This window comes from Athene noctua, chromosome 1 (assembly GCF_965140245.1).
Source record: "Athene noctua chromosome 1, bAthNoc1.hap1.1, whole genome shotgun sequence".
Lineage (NCBI taxonomy): Eukaryota > Metazoa > Chordata > Aves > Strigiformes > Strigidae > Athene > Athene noctua.
In genome coordinates, this window is record NC_134037.1 from 132307030 (window position 1) to 132327007 (window position 19978).

General features: G+C 41.9%; 1 protein-coding gene across 1 annotated transcript in view; it reads right to left on the minus strand.

Moving 5' to 3' along the window:
• The window catches only part of CASR (calcium sensing receptor), an 80971-nt gene extending 63478 nt beyond the window's left edge, over positions 1-17493 (minus strand). The window contains exon 1 of the mRNA XM_074896770.1: positions 17289-17493. The gene's annotated coding sequence lies outside the window, so the exon portion shown is untranslated. The remainder of the gene's footprint in view (positions 1-17288) is intronic.
• Between the last annotated feature and the right edge of the window lie 2485 nt (positions 17494-19978).

A 19978-nucleotide genomic window follows, 5' to 3' on the forward strand; every position in this document is an offset into this window, starting at 1 on the left:
GCTAAAATTAAATGTTTTCAAATCACCAGGCCTGGAGTCTTACATAAACTCAATGAGGAGTTCTCCGAACCACTAGTGTTGATACTGAACAACTCATGGAAAAATGGGAAAATTCCAAAGGGTCAGAGAACTACGAGTTAAATTAAATAACGACTAAAGAAGGAAGGCCCAGAAAATTATAGGCATGGTACCCCAATATCATTTTGGATACAATAATGAAATTAGTTAAGTCAGCATTCTTTCTAAAAATCAATGAGGATAAAATGCAATTAATGTGAACCATCTTGTCAAAAAAACCCCACTGTTCTTTTTAGGAGAAGCTGATTTGATAAAGGCAACTGTGTAGAGTACAATACGGACTTCTCCAAGGCATATCACCATACATATTAAAAAATTGCAATTAATAGAGATTCAAAACTGGTTTATGGATAGATCTCAAAGGTTTTGTTAAATGGATGATATCAACGAGTGTAGTAATTTCTAAAGTCATCACTCAGAGGTCAATCTCATTCTGACCCTACTCAATATTTTTTAATCGGTCCTCTAGATAATAAAATGGAACCACAATTGTTAAAAACTGAGACAAACACAAAAGCTAGCAGTGAAGAAGACAGTTTTAATGTATAAATGATCACTGACACTGGAATATACAAATCTACAACTCTTCCCTGGGGACCACTGGCTTTCTGTATTGTGCTCAACATACTCATCTTTCAGGTAGCTCTGCGTTGAGAACTCTATAATCAAATCTCATATTTCAAGGCTTCTGTTGACAGCATGCAGGAGGGAGAGGACCGTTCTTTTTTCTGATGCCCAATTTACCCGCACGCTCTAGGATGCTTGAGGGAAGACAAAGCTTCACTGATTGGCAGCAGCTAGACTGGGACCCTGGAAAAGTTGCACCAGTGTCCTGCTAGGACACAGAGGATCTTTTTTTTTCTGAAGTGTGTGTGTTGGTCTATCTTGCTCACATGCTGAGGGTCAAATTTAAAGTCAGATATGGAATTAAGAAGGAATTTTCCATCCCACAAAGACTGGCGAGAATCCCAAGTGCAGCTAACTCACTGTTTTCTCTTTTTATCTCCCTAGACTTGCACAGGCAGATGCAGATAACAAACTTAAACCCAGAGATTTTATAGATTTACAAGATCTTAAAAACCCAAGACATTTCTTCAGGCGATGCAATCACTGCATAACTCAGAGGATTGTTTCTTCTGAGTAAGTGTGGGGCAAAAGACATGCATAGTATTTGAATAAAGGAAGGGTTTATGTGATGTTGCATGTCTCATGACAGTTTTACTGCAAGCTCCTTGAGGCATAAGGCAAGCCTGGAGGCATAACAAAAGCCAACATGTGTATAGAGCATGCTACAGATGTGTCACTGTCAAAATGAAAACAATGTGACACTGAATTCTGCTGCAGATTTTCTAAACTTTGGTTGTTGAGGAATTAAGTAATTTAGCAAAGCTAAATATTTCAGCTGTTTAGGCAGTCCTCTTAGAGTGTCTAAACAAATGACCACAAAAACAGGTAAAAAAGTAGCCACTAGTTCCAACTGTCGTAACTACTTCTGGTGTTGACATAACAATTTACTGACAAGGGAAGTGTTTCCTATAGTGTCAGCACAGTCAAAGTTGAAGTCTAGGTCACATGTACACTTGTCTGGAGCATAAACAAAAAACCCTGATAAGTTCCAGATCCAGAGTCCTTTTCCTGTGGGTGCTACTGTAGTGAAGCAGAACAAGCCTGGCTTGATGTTCAGATAGCAGGCTAAACCTGCAGTGTTAGCAACGGTGTGATACTTTGTTTTGACTTACAAACTGAATAGAGCAAAGACAAAGCCTCAAAAGGAGAATAAATACAGAGAAGCAAGAGGTCATTTCATTGATAGCTCACTTTCATGAGAGCTACCTATACTTTCAAGGGAAAGTGCAAACACTGCACCTGAAAACTCATTCTTAAACCCTCCTAAGGCTTTTCACTAAAGTGATGTCCTCTTTTCACCTCTTGTTGACTGTACAGATTTTATATTGACTGTACAGATTTAATATTCACCTTTGCCAAGCCCAAGTCTACCAGATTTGTAGCCAGCTAAAAGACCTGATGTGATGCAAAGTGAATACTCTTAACATTAATCTACCAATGGAAAAAATGGTCATATTATCTTCCTTCCCGCTATTGAAAAGACAGACCTAAGGTGTACCATGGGAATGCACTTGAGCAAATCTGGATTTCTTTAAATTAGAAGACTCTATGATAGTATCAGAGCAGCAGTGAAAAAGTACCACCAGAACAGACAAGGCAACAAACATTTAGAAAGTGACTGGGAGCAGCAAGTTTTAATGAAACTGTTCAACCCTTTGTTTTGTTTTGTTTTACTCGATTATATCTGATAACATTGTTAAAGAGCCTTGCTAAAGACTCGGCACAATCACCTTTTCAAATGATAAAATGTCAAGGCAGACTGCTCCTAAACTTTCAGAAGATAACATATTCATCTCTTGCTATTTGCAAAGCTGAAGGAACAATTTCAAACATAACAAAGCACCCCCCTATTGGTCCTTCTGCAAGGAATCAAGGAGAGCACAAAACTAACATTAGCATTTGTAACCTCTTTCTGAGCTAAATCCAAAAACATCAGTAAGAAAACGGTAGTAGGAGGTACTCCAGTAAATACCAGTAAGATTTTGAGTGCTCACTGTATATGCCTTATTTCTTGCCAGCTTCAATTCTTGCTCAGTCATTTACTACTTGTGCAGTATTGAATGCAGTGAAAGAAATCTCTGGTTCCCTAGCCAGTAAATAGAGAGAAAACAATTAGCTTTGACCTCTTCTGTGGAGGATAGAGGATGTTGAGACTGAATCATTGTTCCTCAGCAAAATAAAAGAACAGAATATAATTACATATAAAATTATTATAATGATACTGCGTACTCCTCTCATAGCTTCTCTCCAAGGATACAAGACTTCCTCACAAACATTAAATTAAGCCTTGCCACCACACTCTTGGAAGACAAATGGCTCTTTGCTACAATTTGCAAGTGGGAGAATATAATGAAAAGATAGTTCTTACACATCTAATTTTAAAAAAATGCTTTCATGATTTTATTTGTAAATGTTTATTTGATTTTCAAAATGTGAAATCAGGAAAAGTATATCATTTCATGCCAGCCTGTCTCCACCCTTTCAGCTCTTTGAAGCCTTAAAACATTGAGCCTGTAAATTCAGTTCTGTGTCTGGAGGCTCAGCACTAATAGCTCTGTCTGGAACATGGAACATCAGTATCAAGGGACAGTGTCTTCAGAGTTTAGAGGAAGCCAGCAAAGGGCTTTCTCGAGAGACAGAAAAGATTTATCTTATTTGTTTTAGAGAGAGATTAGTAAGAGGGGAATATAAGAGCATGTTATTTTGATTATCAGCATCCCAGTAAGAGCACCAAAATTTATGTACAGAAACAGAAATAAAATAGATCCACACCGCTCTATGACTTGCCTGGGTTCTCTCTCTAGAAGAAATAATTGCCGATCATTTCAGAACAAGATAGGCTGAGCAGGGATAATTAACCTCCAACCTCAGATCTCACCTTCATCTCCAACAGTTATAAGTTAAGCACTGAGGTGAAAAGACTTCATATTTCTACCAGTGTCATTGTTAGCAGTGAATATTCTTACTGTTATGACTATTCACTGTTTCTTTTTTATAAAATCATTTTTTCAGGCCTGCTATATTCCTGGGCCAGTAAATTCTCTCTGGTGCTTAAATTCTCCACTGACTGACGTATATATCCAGGATGTTTTTAAAATTCCATACTGATTTTCTGTCTATCCCAACTGAAGGATGGAGTTGGGTAAGTGTCCCCAAACATATTATTGTGCACGTTAAGACCATCAGGAAGAGACAATGCTCAAACTGTACTTAGGAGACAAAAAAATGAGGAACGCTCTGCTGAAATCCAGAAACCCAAGTTCAGCTGTTGCAATTCCTTCTCCTTTTTCAAAGGTGAGCCATTTTTAACTCAACTGTTCTTACCATGTGTTTGTCATCATATCTTTTATCAAGAACTATGAATCAGAAACCATCGCTGTTCCTATTTATATATTTGGGTGAGTAATATTTCTGAATTTATAAATATATGTTTATATTCAGGTATTTAATGTGTTTATGTATTTAGAATCACATAAACCCAGCAGTGTGTCTTTGCCTGCCTGCCAAACTGCTGTTCCCAGCTTTCGCCTTGCTACTAAAGCTGTCAGTTATGCTGTGTCTTCTGGGATCTAGATATGCTGAATAAAGTTTGCATCATATCAGTACAGTAAAAATAAGCAAAGTGGTCTTTACCTGCAGCTTTAAAGCAACACAGTTTTTAGGGGAAAAAAACCCTGCTGTCTCATTTGCAAAGACATGGGTTCCAAATTAATGTGGTTACACAGGTCCATCATCTGAAGTTCAGGCCTTGAGATGGGCATCTGTTCTAGTACCATTTACTGTCAATGTGTCTGACACATATTGAAATGGATCAATCACTGTAGTTAGTTTAGCTTTCCCTAAGCCACAGCACCTTATATAGACCTATAAATATATATATAGACCTATATAGGCCTCTTTCTGATGCACCTCCACCAAAAACATTGCTGAATAAAGATAGCTATGATTGATAACAATCAGAAATGAAGAAATTAACAACTGGAAGTAAGAACTGGAGATTCAGTGAGAGAAAATATATTTAATTCTAAACTACATTTAATCAAAGAAATACTAATAGCTTATGATGTACCACAGTCACATGCCATTTCAAAGGACGCTCCAGACTTGGGTCCTCAAACTTGGGGAGCTGAAGCCCAGAAAGAGCTATAGGTGATTAGGGACATTGGAAAAGTCCAAAAGACTACTAATCAAATGTTTAGATATTGATTAAGTCTAAAATCTGACTATTGAGAACCCAAGTGATGCTGAAAAGCAGCAGGAGTTTGGTTCACACCTGTCCAAGTATGTGTTTACCATGTAGGTATCATTCAGAATTTTGAAACCACGTCAGCCACCCCTATAACAAAGCCATGTCAAAAAAAGTTCCCCCATGTAATGAATGCTGTCAGGACTTAAGATATTTTTTCCATTCCATATCAGACAAACTACAAGACCTTTCCCAGCTTTAAGGCAGAAATGTCAGAAACGTTGCTCAGGAACACCAGTGCCATTGGCGAGGTGGGTGCTTGTCTGAAACGCACAACTTCTGGAGTTCAACCAGGTCTACTTGGCCCTGATCTGGCTGAAAGACCACAACCGGGCCACTCTACATACCGAGTGAGGCACCTGCACATTAGGTTACGGTCATTCAATTATGTAATGTGTCTTCCTCTTTTTGACCCAAAACTGTATTGTGTATTTGAAAAAAACCTTTACAACACAACTTTTACATGTGCCCATGATTTGGTTGACATTATTTCACTTTCTCTGTCATATCCCGCCCTCATTTCTCCTTCAGAGCAGTATCATCGAAAACATTCTGAGTCTTCCTCTTCTCTATTCACACAAAGCCACAAGAACCTGCTGTTTTGTTTGTGAAGGCACCCACTCACACTGGCAGACAGCTCAGAGCCCTGGCTCAGGTCTGGGAAGCAGGGCTTTTAACGTAGGCTGAGGAAAAAACTTCTCACCTGCAACATTCAAACATGCTCTGCCACTGGCCAGACCACACAGCAAGAGGATTGAACCAAACCTACCGACGTGGGGAAGGTGTGACAATAGGAAATTTAGGGGCAGTGTGAGAAAAAGGCACAGAATCAGAAGCCAGGAGGTGGATTAAAAGAGGACACAGCCTTGAACAAATGTTCAAACTCTACTCTGATTTGTGAGTGCAGAAGAGTTGTTCAGAGCAATGACATTTGAGGAAGTTTCTTTCTCTTGATATAATATGATCTCAAAAGTTGCCAATATTTGCATACGTGCTTTCTAATTTCTAAACTAATAATGATTTAAGACTACAGAATAGCAAACAATACATGAAGAACTGCAAAGGAAATTTATTCCTGATACAAATTTCTGAATAAATATTAAAATCTGTGCAAAGTTAATTAAAATTTCAGTACCTGTTATCAATTTTACCTATATTCAATTTGTAATTATCTGATTATTTATGCATTAAATCATCCTGTAACCAGGGAGCAGGAGCTTTTCCTCAAACCACAGCTGAACCTGAATGATTATTTTGCTATTTGTTTAGATGAGATGAAATAACTTCAGTCATAGCAGCACATGAACTAGAACTGAACTGAAAAATTAATTAGCTCAGCTCTACAACATGAGCTCAAATTTGTACTGCTCTATTAATCCATTTTTTCATTTTTCATCTCAGTATAGAATGAATGAGAATAACCTTTTGATTTTTCACCTCGGTGAGATTTGCATTATCATGCAATCTTTACACAGTCATACAGTATTCCTAGAATAATATCATGTCAGGCAGCTGTTATTGTAATTTTATATGTATCAGTGTTGAGTCTTGGAACATGCAGAATATTTCTGAAGAAATGGTGCAAGAAGACAGGGTAAGAAGGTTAGTTCATTTAGAAATCTGCAGGGGAACCACAAGATTGTTTCTGCTTCCGCAGGCATTTAGGAAGAATAGAGCTATAGTGAGTAAGAGTTGGAATAAGGTTTGCCATTTGATATAGTTATGGATTTTGTTCAGAGTGAGGACATCTGTATATTTTTATATGTAATTATTACTCTAAACCATTTAAGTTGCACTGTAAACATGCACTGTGTTAAACAGATGTCAGAACTGCAGTGGGCTTTACAAACTAAATAAACAGTGGAAAAGGGATTTATTTTTTGCCTCTAAGATTTACACAATCCATACAGATAAGGATTTTATTACTTATTAATAAAAGCTAAAACCAGCAGAAAATAATGAATTTAGGCATCTGTTACAAAGCTTAACTTAAACATTTGACTGAGAAGGGACTACGTGCTGCAATGAACAATTACACGTAAGTAAATGCTGCTGTACAAGACCTACCCAGATTCTCTAAGCTGTTCTTGGCATAAGACCAGAGAAGGTGAAACAAAAATAGCTTTATGACACCACCTTTGCAGTTGCCCAAATCCAGTAACACACAGGGAGGCCAGCCCCAGCCCTGTGTGCCACCATGTAGCTACAGGGCTACTCTGTACGTCACCTACTTGCCTGTGGTTCCAACACGGTTTTGGATAACTGAGTTCCACTGGGAGAAGGTGAACTTTAATTCCCACAGGTATTTTCCTCAGGTACAGGAAACATCAAGGAAGATGGCCAGTACTGAGGAAATAGTTCTCTGAATTTTAGAAACATCTCAATTTAAAAACTGTACTCCATTAACTTTTTGGATGAAACAATGCCATAAAATTAACATGAGAGCACTCAGATTTAAACTGGACAAAGTATATCGGCAAAGCAAAGAGATCCTGTAGATCACTGTGTTCAATTTCTATCAGTCCAGAGTATCAAAAGGAAATGATTAGGGCCATGAGTTATCTAGCCCCACTGCCAGCTGTATTAGTGAAACTGTGTTCCCTTAATTAAGAGGTATAGATCTGATAATCTCTTTCCCAAACAGGATGTAAACTCTTGCTCACCTAAAATCCTTCATTTAGGAGGAAATGTGCATTGTTAAGTACACACCAGCAAGGCTCTGTAACATGCTTAACTAAGAATCATGACTTCTTTTTCCCTCCTAGTTATTGTTCCTGTAATGTTCCCTGAATAATTTTTGTAGTTGCTTTGCTTCTGAAGAAGGTGGCATAACATTAGTGTAACCATCATAAAGATATGTTAGCTGGCAACTACAGACTGAAGTCAGAGACAAATTATCAAAAGAAAAAAAAAAAAAAAGCAAAAATCACAGTAAGAAACAAAGTACTTTAGGCTTTTAGATGTTTTATACACTCATCAAAAATTCCCACTTTTCATCTCTGGGCCTGGAAATCAGATAACTTTTGAACTTGAATGCAAACTGCCATCTAAACCCACAGTTAGATCAGCTACATGAAGTATAGTATGAATATAAGTACCCAACAATAGAAATCCAAACCTGAAAATTATAGTTGTGTATTTTTTTTGGCTTTCATAATCCTTGATACAAAATGGGAACCGATTATGCTGTAATTAGACATTTTTAAGAGCTCTTTTAGATCTCTGGATGAAAGACAGTATCTGGATGCCAAGCTGCTGTCAACTATTTTTACTGTCTGGAATTGTATGTTCAAATCCTGTCTCAATCAACCTTTCTTAATTCTGAGGCAGCTATTTCAGTGTGCTCTGATTTACTACAAGCAGAGCTTTCAAACAAGGCCATATAACATAGGGCTGTTTCAAAAAGTGCCTATAAAAACAAAATCTTAATAGTCCACATGTGTCACGTGCAAGTGTATTCTCTAAAATTTACAAGATGTTATTATTTTTAATGGCCATCCCTCCAAACTTACCTGCCAGTTTGCAAACTGCCAACAGCAACAGAAAGCTGTCAGAACAAACTGCACCCTCAGTGTCACCTACACTTCTCTTTATCCCTCGGTTTGTTGGCACAGCTGTCAACAATTCTCAATTACAAGTCAGTAATTCTCTAGACAATGCACATGAAGAGAGAGGATACAAATTGTTGTGTCAGCTCTGCCGATTTTGCAATGTGAATAGAATTCACAGTGCCCAAGATTTGTTGTAGTCTTTAGTAACTGCAGCTATCACCTTGACAAATATGGCAACAGACGTATTGAATAAGAAAATGAGACTACTACAAATCACCTCCCAGAATAAGATTTCACTTTAAAAATTGTAAACACTATCATGGCATTGCTTATAGGAAAGGTGTTTTAGGGAAACAATAAAATTTTCAGGAAAAAGAAGCAATTTCAGAATGAGTTATTTAAATTATTTTGATATAGTGGCATTAAAATATTCTGTTCCTCAATAATAATCTTTGTCGATAGTCTCACAAGATGTCACTGGGATCTTGAGTGGCATTTGCCAGGCACTGCCACCAACCGAAAGGTTCTTAAAAGAACCCATCAAATGCAGCTATCACCAGCAATAGTCCCCACCTATAATCACAGAAATTGTGCTATGTCTCAGTGTCATTAGCAGGCAGTAAGTCTATTTCTACAAATAACATGTTGATATACAAAGCAAGGAATAGTTTATTAGGGGAGCAAGGAACCAAGCATTGCATAGGAAAAGCATGTCATCCTCATACAAATAACAGATGGGGAGCACTCAGCCTCGCAGTCCCTTGTTTCACCTCACTGACCCTGTTCACTCCCACAGCCATGTACAGGACGATGTTATTCCCACACTTCATGTAGGTGGGTCTGTAAGAGAGCAGATAGTGCCAGCACTGTGCCCACCTCAACTCCTACCACACCGCTGCCTCTTGTCAGGTCTCCACATCTCCTCCAGACCCTCTCACTAATGCTGCTTTCAGGTCTCCACACCTCCTCCAGGCCCTCTCACTAAAGCTGCTTTCAGTGCTACCACCGCAAGCATCTCTCACTGCGCTGTGCTGCTGGCTACCTCATCCAGTGCTGATGATACAACGTCAGACACATCCTACTTCAGCTAGAGCAATTCCACTTTGACAAATACTGAAAAATTTCTAGATCCAGGCCCCTATCTGGGTACCTTCAGCTCTATTACAACAACAAGGAGAACCACTGCACTTCTCTCCATACTGTTTACCTATGACACCGACCAGTACATATGGATGTTTCTGGTTGTAGTGAACTCCTTCCCATTGGGAGTGCCTTGTGTCCAATTTTTATTCCTCTTCCTTCATAAAATACTCCATTGCCCCAACTGAAAACTGAAATAGACTCTATGAAAGCAATGGAAATAACTACAGCAAAACAACTCCCAAAAACCTTAATCTGCTTCTTTCTGGCTATTTCTAATATATGGCGTCAGATCGCGTGTGTGTGAGATTCCAGCCACAGAGTTACTGATGCATCTGTGGTCAGAGCACAAACTCAGCAAGAATGTACTTAGGACTTTGGTGATCAGGGACCATGCGGTTTCATTTGAACCCCAGTTTTCCATTAAAACTAAACATTTCTAGCTCTCATGGCTGTGACCCAAAACTTCAATGCTTAAGTAAGAGTGAAGCAAATACAGTAAATGTTGCAGGCACTCCAGAAGAGGAAGGGATTGCAGTTATTAACACTGAGGAACTAAAGATCAGGTCCTTGGAGGTTCTTGAGATATTCATCACCCACTTTAGTCACAGAGATTTTTCCACCCTCAGAAGTGTCATCTAGCTGGCTGCTTAAGCCTGGAGGGTTGAGATCTCACCTCTGCAAGCCAGCACATTCACACTGTGCCTCCCGCACCACTTTGTAGAGAGACTCTCCTCAGAGCTCTCAACCGAAAACTCCCAGGCAGCATATTCAAAGTACTTGCTCTGGTCTAACTGTGGAGGAAGGAAGGTAAAGGCTTCTCCTTAAGATTAAGCAGAGCTTCTGACCGACAGCTGCTTTCAAACGCTTATGTATGCAAATGTCCATGAAAATGGACATGACACATCAGAGACCAGTAACTGTGCAAACACTGCTTCATGAGAAATGGAAGCAGCAGCAATTGTACCTTAGCTAGCTGCCACAATTGTTCAACCTAAGACTATCCTGGGAAGTAAAAGAAGCATCATCTGCTATAGGTATGCCTGTTAAAGACGGAAGTCTAAATCATATCATGAATTCATGCTTATACATTCATATATACATTCACACATTACTGTTGATATTAATGTTTGTATCCTCATTACAATGCTTTAGACAAGCGTATCATATGGAGTATTTAATGTATTTAAAGGATGTTTTTGCTCAACAGGTGTTGTTTAGAGACCAGAGTTTTACACCCAGTTTATCATTCACTAACTGGATCCAGCCCCTTCTATCTCTAATACATAAAACTGGAGAATTGCAGTTGCCTCCCTAAGGTAAGATAAGGACTGTAGGCAGGTTCCCTGAAATAATAAATACAGGCAGCAGAAGATTTAAGATTACAGCTTAGTTTATAAATCTGTGCATTTTCCCTAGATGGAAGGCCACTGAATGGAGGAAACTCATCAGCAGGGTTTGACATTTTATCATTTGTGCAAGAATATGACAGTCTTGCAAAATATATGGCTATGCAGAAGACATAAAATACCTGTGGGACTTAAATGTAGTGTAGATTAGTTGTCCTTCTAGCAGACTGTTGTCTTTCCAGTACAAACTCTCCTGGAAGAAACTACCTCCACAATTCAAAATACTTTCAAAACACTTGTGTAGAGAGAATGGCATCTGAACAGCTGCAACACTACATGGTGTAGCGTGTGTACTTCTTGGTGTAGACTGGGTACAGCTTTGTTAAATTCCTCCTCAAAGGCTAAATGTAAAACATATTCTAAAACATAAACAAAGAGAGAGATCTGAAAACTGGATTGCTGTTGCAGGGCTTGGACAGCTGGCTAGCTCAGGGTTAGTCAGAAGTTCCTAATGAGTACCAATTATGACATGTTCAAAATATTTAAAAACACATACAGCTAAATGGGTCATTTTGAAGGCAGCTACCATAGCAGGCTGAGTGTGGTACATGTGGACCCATTCAGTCATGGCTTCCTACAATGGGGTTTCAAGTGGTGCCAAAGAACTGAGCAGAAATGTGCATTGCATGTGCCAAAGACAGCAATGAGGTGAAAGGTGGAAGAAGATGGGAACAAAGAGGCCATTCCTGCCACAAGCACCAACTACTGAGGAACTAGTCTAGACATCTAAACCTGCCTACACTGTGCCTCGCCAGAATATCAGAGAGAACCACATCGGTCTGGCAGACATGACACAGGACCTGCGAAAGACCCTTGCCCTTCTGGAACACAGTGGCTGTGCAGGCCACATGGCAAATGGCTGTGCACCCAAAATGGGACTCGCCGTGTATTTTAAAGGTACCTGAACCTTCCTTGGAAGAGGAAGGATGCCAGCAAAACTGTCTGCAAACTATAGATCAGCTCAGGCTTTTCAAAGAAGAATTTAAGTAGAAGGCTGGATGAACAACCCATCAGCTACCTCAGACCTGTAAAGTCACTGATATAACCCATCACCACCAGATCTCAACCTCCCTTTTTTGCCTTGCCTCTGTGGAGAGTTTTGTGCAATGAATCATGTGAATACAGCTGTGAGTGGATGCTCCTGGAGAGCTCCTGCGTCTGCTGAATGCTCTGACACTAACAGCCAGTATAAGAGATGCAGATCTGTTACACATTCACTGAAACAGTCATCTGTAACATCTCCATCCCCTCCTCATGCTACCAGTTGGTACTAGAGGAGCCAGGAGTAATGGGGCCAGAGGAAATCTCCCCATAACATTACATTCCTCCAACAGCTTGTCTTCAGTGGTGCTCCTTTAGCACAGGCCATTCTCAAAGAAACTTCACAAGCAAATCCTAACGGTGCCAGCCCCCAGAAATTGGGAATGAACGTCCCCTTTTCATGATTAATGTTACAATGTAAAAAGAAAGCACAGAGAACATAAAGTGGAAAATACAGGTTAGATGGTACTTCTTAGAGAAAAGGACTACAACTGTTAAGCTCTACCTTGAGGAGATCATGATGGAAAATGGAAAGATGAAATCTCTTTCATGTCCTTAACCTAATCTGCCTGAGAGCACTTTATGGTAGGGACCAGCTCTCTTTTCTGTTTGCAGAGGATACTGTAGACCACTATTTTCCTTTACGAGATACCCTCCTAAGTGGAGACAAGTAATGGTAACAGGAACAGGTCAGCAGCCTTACTCCTTGCAAAACCCAGCAGACTGCCCTGAGCAGTGTCATGGTGCTGACCAAAGGCAGAAAGGAGGCAGAGCTTCTCAGAGCAAGGATGACTTATAGAAATACTTTAATGTTAGATTTTGCTTTGGGTTGCTCCTAAATGTTTTGTTTCTCATAAAATGTATGTTAAAAACCCCAAAGCCCCTAGCTTCCCCATGTTTTAATTCAAGATATTGGGTGCCCAAGTATAGCAGTGGCACAACAGGCAAACAGAAACAGGTGTCAAACGCTTTTGAGTTAAAGTGAGCTTTCTGTAGATGATGACCTGTATGTTGATTGTTCATGATAAACACCTGAAAAATATCCTGAAATCAATCATCTTAAGTTCTACGAATTTTTGTGTATTTGGTTGGCTTAGAAAGGGTAGCGCATCTGTTATCTATCTTTTAAAGCTCACATATTGCTATTTTCAAGTAGTAAGTTTAATTAGCAAAATTTCCTAAACTGATCCCATAATTTAAGAAAGTGTTGTAGAGTATTTATTGTTACTCATCAGAGGCCATTAATGTGTTCCTAACTGATTAAGCTGAAATAACTGTTTCTAGATGCTGAATACTAGTAAAAGTCTATTTTTAAATAGAGTATTTGTGTAAACTATTACACAAACCAAGTGTATTAAGGAATTCCTGTAGACAGTAGCATGGACACTGAGGTATTTTTTAAATAGATGCCAACAGTTTAGCTGCAATGAACAGAGTATTCAGATAATTTACCTACTGTTTTGGTTATGAGATGTAAGTGAACAGACTGATTTTTATCATTTATTTCAGGACCATGAGTGTACCTTTCTGCTTGACTCATGGCTATGTCTTCATTTTTTGAGAGGACTGAATTCCATTTCATGACTGTTGACGAGCTGCATCATAAATTCAAGACTACACACTCCCCTCTCTCCACTGATCTCCCACAGATGCCAAAAGGAAGCTTGTACAGAGATCAAAGGAAGAATTTGGGCTCTGTGTAGTAAAATAAAACTTTCAGTTGTTATTTTTTACATCACATTCAGAACTGCTTACTGGAAAATGTTCACTTTGCTAGGATTATTGCCACCCTTGCTCCTGTCTCTTTTTCCTTCCCCATCCTTCTTTCTTTTCTCTGTCATCTTTTTCTTCTCTTCGGGCCATCACAAATTCCCATTCCCTGTGCAATGTGTTGGAATGGTCACCGTTAGCATGTGAAGTGCCACCATTAACCACGAGTACTTCCACTCTGACAAGTCTTGAGAAGCCATGGTTCAAATCTGCCTCCAGAGTTAGAACACAGCACAACGGCCCTCACTTTCTGTGCAAGACAATATTGAGTATCTCTATCTGCAATACCACAGCTGTATTTAACACACACATTTTTCAAGAAGTGAAGATCAGAACCCAGGCACTTACTAACTGTCATACCCATATCAGAGACTCACCCAGGTATTCAGTACCTTGTCCACCAAGTAGTTACTGTCCCACTGCCAGGCACTGTAGGCAGAGACAGGTTAATACACCAGCCCCAAGTGCCCCAAGCTAACGATTAATAAATAGAAAATATCAAGTTCAGCAGAATGAAGTTTTCCCTCCAATTCCAAAATGGATTAAAATCAGTAAAACTAGTTTCAGGTATAGGGGATCTAGTTATAAGGTCCACCTGAAGACTGCAGAACAGAGAAGTGGTTGCCTGACCCGTTGGACCACAACAGACAGTTGAACACTCCTGAAAATGGCAGAAAAAAGGATCAGAAACTTCTGAACCCCTCTGCTTTGCCTTTTCCCATAGGGTAACCATACCTTATAACAATACGGAGCTTTTTGCATGGAAATTCCAGTGTGCTTTGGAACCCCCTGTTTCTAAACATGACATTTCTAACTAGACTCCGTGAGGCAAGGTTCTTATGTCCACTTTTGAAACCAGAAAACTGAGAGGAAATGGTTTGCCCCAGGTCAGTGTCCAAGCCCAGAAGAGATTCTGGAATCGTCTTTACCATTAAGTTGCTAGATTGTGTTGCCTTCACTAGCATTTCACATACACATGAAGAGGTTACAACCTCTCATATTTTGTGAGCTGAGCAGTTCATCTAACTTTTTCAGCTGAACAAAAAAAGTGCTTATACAGAATTAGCCCTGATACATCAGCAGAGAATTTTTGGTACTAACCCTACCACCACTCTGTCAATGGCCCCCTCAGTCTACTAGAGTGTCAATAATGTTCTTACAATTGTTGGCACAAATTAGTGCAGGTAAAGCATTCCACACTCTTGCAGTTAATAAGTGACTGAGAAAGCCTATCAAGTTATGCAGAAGAGGTTGTTTGCAACTAACTGGAGATGCAACAGTTTGCAACCAACATGCAGATGGAATGGGAGTGGACTGAAAAGCTCCCACTCTCTCACTGGACATTTTTGCTTACCTTTCAATAGATAATTATAACAAGCTTATCAAATATCAAGAAAGTATTGAGGTTTGAGAATGGCACAAAGGGCATCAGGCTCACAGATCTGGGATCTGAATTCTTCCATTGAGCCATAAAATTTAGCACAGGAGGTAACTCTACGACCTTCTCCATCAACATTGCTCTCTTGCTACTTTGAGAATGATGTCAAAATTTTGCCTGCATGCCACCCACTTCACCACTAGCCTCTTTGAGAGGTTATGGGTAGGACAGACTGGTGTCAAATACTGTGATAAGATTTGACACACACTTGGGCATAGAGTTTGGGTCACCCTAACGATTTTATACATGACCCCAAACATCAGCCATTGCATATGTTAGAATAAAAGGAATTACTTTGGGATGCTCTGTATGCCTTCTCATCACCAACCTGCCATAATCTGCTTTAAAATGAGCTACTCTTCAACAACTTCAATTATGCTAATTAAACGTAAGCTAGTTATTGAAACAGCATTTCATCTGAACAGCTGTCGGATTCCTTCACCACCACTCAGTAAACCTCAGCAAAAATATTCCTAATAATCATCCTACCCATTTTTTCCACTCTCACAACTAGAGAAGATGTATGGATTCAGACTTCACAACACTGGGATCAATGACCAGACCCCAGTGAATGCACAGGGAACAAAAGTGGGTCCTGTCCCGGGGGCTGGAACTTGCATTTCCCATAGAAAGGAAAGCTCAGTCCTGCAGCGTGGTGAGGTGAGAAGGTAAGAACAGTAAGTGAAAGGAGTCTACAGTTGCCCATCCCCAGGCTAAATCAAGAACAGGAGTTAAGAGCTCTAAGTTCCACTTAGAATAAACACTTTCAGGGACACTACACTGCCTAAGAAATGGCCTTAGCAACGCCTCACCAATACTCCTCTGACCTTGCCCCTCCCAGCACATCCTCTTTGCATTTACACCCGATTGTGAAACTCGAGTAGGAGGCAAAAAAGTCCTGACTGATCGAGCCACTACTCGAAAGGGGAAATCGGGAAAAGCCTGCAAAGCCACTCTCCCCGACCCCGCACATGCCCGGCCAGGAGCACTGCACTGGACATGGCTGGGAGATGTAGGGCTACTGGCCCATGACCTCCCCTACTCCCCTGAGTCCAGCCCGGGGTGTCCATCGGGGTTAACTGTAATTTGCACCAAGACTGCACAGAAAGACACCCAGGGATGGTTGGGGGGGGCTGAGACTGGCAGTGAGCAGGAGGGCTCTGCATAATGGACCACGCGTTTCAGGTAGGAAGAACATCAGTAAAAAGGGAAACACATTCCAACAATTAAACCCATGAAAGTAATTCTAAGGCTCATATCCTGTATCCACAGAAGTAAAAAATGAAGATTTTTAAGGTCAGATTCATTAGTTTTTAGAATCTCGCTTCAGACATATGGTGAAATTTGTTTTGCCTTGTGTTAGGAGCTCCCAAAACTCCTAACTGTGCTACAAATCTGTTTGCACGATACTGCTATTGGCCGTTTTCTATCAGGACCGCTCGCGGTGATTTTTTTTTCCCAGCGCGTGCGATTTCAGTAAAACAACCTGTTGCTCTTTAAAGTTCTGTTATGAATTACTGTTCTTCCCCTCAATATTATTCCTAGATAACTTCAGCCAGAGAAAACACCTCCGAGCTTTACGGAAATTTCTCCTTTCGCCTGAGCCGACATGTCTCAGAAGCTACCCTGCCCAAGATTTGGGGAGGGGAGACGGAGGGGTCCCTCCGTGGAATTACGTCTGCGTCTGGCATGGCCGGCCGGGCTCAGCCCTGAAATGCCCCTGGCTCCCCGCCGCCCTCGGCTTCCCCCCCCCACCCCCGCCTCCCCAACCCCGCGTCGCCGGGGGCTCTGCTCCTCCGGATTTCTGCACCCCCAAAACTGGACCCCGGCGCTGGCACCGGCGGGCTCCCCCCTCCCTCCCTGCCGCCCCAGCGCGAACCCCAAGGGCTGCGCTCCGTCCCTTCCCCGTGTGCCCCCCCACAGCCCCCTGGCCCGGCGGGAGCCCTGCCCGCCCCGGCCCCGCTCCCGTGGGGCCGCTCCCCGCTCACCTCGTCCCGCCGCCGGGGCTGCTCCTGCCGCCACCAGCTCCTGCCCTCACTCCGGCGCTGGGCAGGGCGGCGGCAGCATCCCCCGCCGCACCCCCCACCCCCCCCACCCCCCCCCCAGCTGCCGCGGCGGCACTTGCAGCCTCACGGGAACCGGCGGCGAGGGGAGGAGGGGGGGAGTGGGGGCGAGAGAAACCCCTTGGCCAGGGCCCCGTCCCAGCCCTCCCCGCCGCGTCCGGCACCCGGGCCCGCTCCCACGGGCCACGCAAGGCGAAAGGAGGGGGGGCGACCACGGGGACCCGCCCGGGCGCGCTCCGCTCCGCACCGCTCCGCCCCGGCCGGGGCATCGCGCATCCCGCCCAGCAGGTGCCGGAAAGTCCGATACCTCTTCGTGAATCCTCCCGCGGCTGCGCTGCGCTGCGCCGGCCGAGGCGCAAGTTCCGCTGCCCGGCACTGGGGTGCGGCCGTGGTGCCCGCGGGGCTGCCGGGCGCCGGTGGTTCGGTTCCCCCCCCTGCCCCGCGGCCCCGGGGCTTGGTACCCGAGCTCTGAACCCTCCTGCCGGGGGAAGGAAAGCAGCGCTCGCTCCGTTCTTTTTTAGGACTCGAGGGCTTCTGCCAGTTCACACCGAAAAAATCTGGCCGCCTGGTTTGCGCTTTTCCCCGGTACCTGAACCCCACGCGGGGGACCCCACCAGGGACCCGCATCTCTTTGAGGGAGACAATCCTCAGCTCACTCTGTACAGTTTAAGCTGCGCAGTGTGGTTGTGCGGATACGTATAGCTCTGTATCTGCAACATTCAACCCCAATGGTCAGTTTATTTCGATCTTAAGAGTCGAAATGCAGAGAACAAATGTTCTCGTCATTATTGGCTAGTGCTTCCATTACGCTGCTTCTCATGCCCGAAGACCTGCCAATGTTGGTTGAGCGCAACACTGTCTTTTGGGGATCATTATACAGTTTATGTCTGAAATCTCTTAACCTCATAAAATGCTTTTTTAAGGAAAAGTAGCACATAACCCTGTTCTCAGATTCAGGTGCCATTCTACAGCCCAATTCCAGTGGTCTGGATCTGTCCTGAGAGTCCAGTTCTCATTTTCCCAAATAATAACAACAAAAATGTTGTTAGAGTTGCGATATATGGTGAGAGTGACACTTAGAATATCTTAAAAGTGTATTTTACTTCTGAACGAGATCCACGAGACCTAACTTTAGTAAATGACTAGTCCATGTAGTATTGCAGAATTACCAATGGACTTAAGTCACCTAAGTCTTCAAATAGCGTTTCGTGTATCAGGACACAGTTAAGGTTGATAAATAATTATATTTGTTTTCCCATTACTACTGCAGTACAATAACTTTTTATGAAATAGTTCATCATCCTTATAGTAGCTATTATACTACAAATTGCACAATCATAATGAAATGACTGCAAATACTTTCCGGATTGAAAAGAAAAAAACCAAACAACACCCAAACCAAAGCAAAACAAAAAAACCCTGATTGCAATGATGAATAGCTTCCTCAATTCTTAATCATGCTTAATTGGTGATGACTCCAGATAAAAGGTCTAGAAAGTCAGAGAATTCCCTATTTAGGTCAAACTAAATGTTCATTTAGGGACACAAGAAAACTTCTTCCACTTCACTGCAGCAGTCAAAGGTGTTACTGTTTCAAATCCCAAATCAAAACAAACTCTTGTTTGAAGAAACAGGGAAGATTTCTTTCTACACTGAGTATTTGGAGTCAGGTTTTTCAGGACTATGCCGTAGCATGGCAGTAAAACTGTACTTTTTAAAGGCTGTTCTCCGGTTGTGCAGAAACTGGAGGGACAGTCAGTTATTTCAAGTAATCGTCTAGCTGTAGGTATGGGGCAGAGACAGAAAAGATGGAAGAAAACAAAACCTTTAAGATGGGAAATAATCCAGGTCAGATGTCAGACTGTGGTATCTTTCCAAACTTCTTCCACAAAATCTGTAAGTCAGACATTGCTGCATTCATTGCTGCACTGCCCCCACTTAGCCAGCATGGGATTTATGCCGTAAGTTTCATGTGGTCCTGTATTTGAGGCATGTTTGTATCAAATAGGAGACAGTGTGACAGAAAGTTTGCTTTTTTCATTTCTCTTGATATTAATTGTAGCTCCCCATTATTGGTCATTGCATCACTCAGTGATTGCTTCTTTCATCAAGATAGCAGCAACAGAGAAAAATTGTTTCCACCGATAAAAATGGGACAATGGAGAGGCAACAGGACAAGCCCATAGGGACCTTCTGTAGTCTGGCTGGACAACTGGTTGCTTCCTGGAGCTTAGCTACACAGGTGAATGTAGTAAAGCTACATCCATTCAGGGTCCTTGTATCTAAGTCTGAGCAACACGACAGGTGTTCTTCATGAAGAGAACAAAGTGAACATCTACAGCGTTCAGGCAGACTGTACCAGAACACACTTTGTCAGGGCACCCTCAAATCCCAGTGTTTGGAGAGCTCAGACAGGATGTAGAAGGCTCAGCTCCTCCTGTGTGTAAGCAGGTTGGAACCCACATCTCTCACTTTCCATGGAAACAGCCTAAGCAGCTGGCCGCAGAGCTTTCCAGAGGAAGAATTACCCCTACTGTCCTTTCGAAACCCACGCTATCCTTTGTTTTGTTTCACATGGTCCCATTTTATTTTGACTTAGGTGGGAGGAAAAAGAA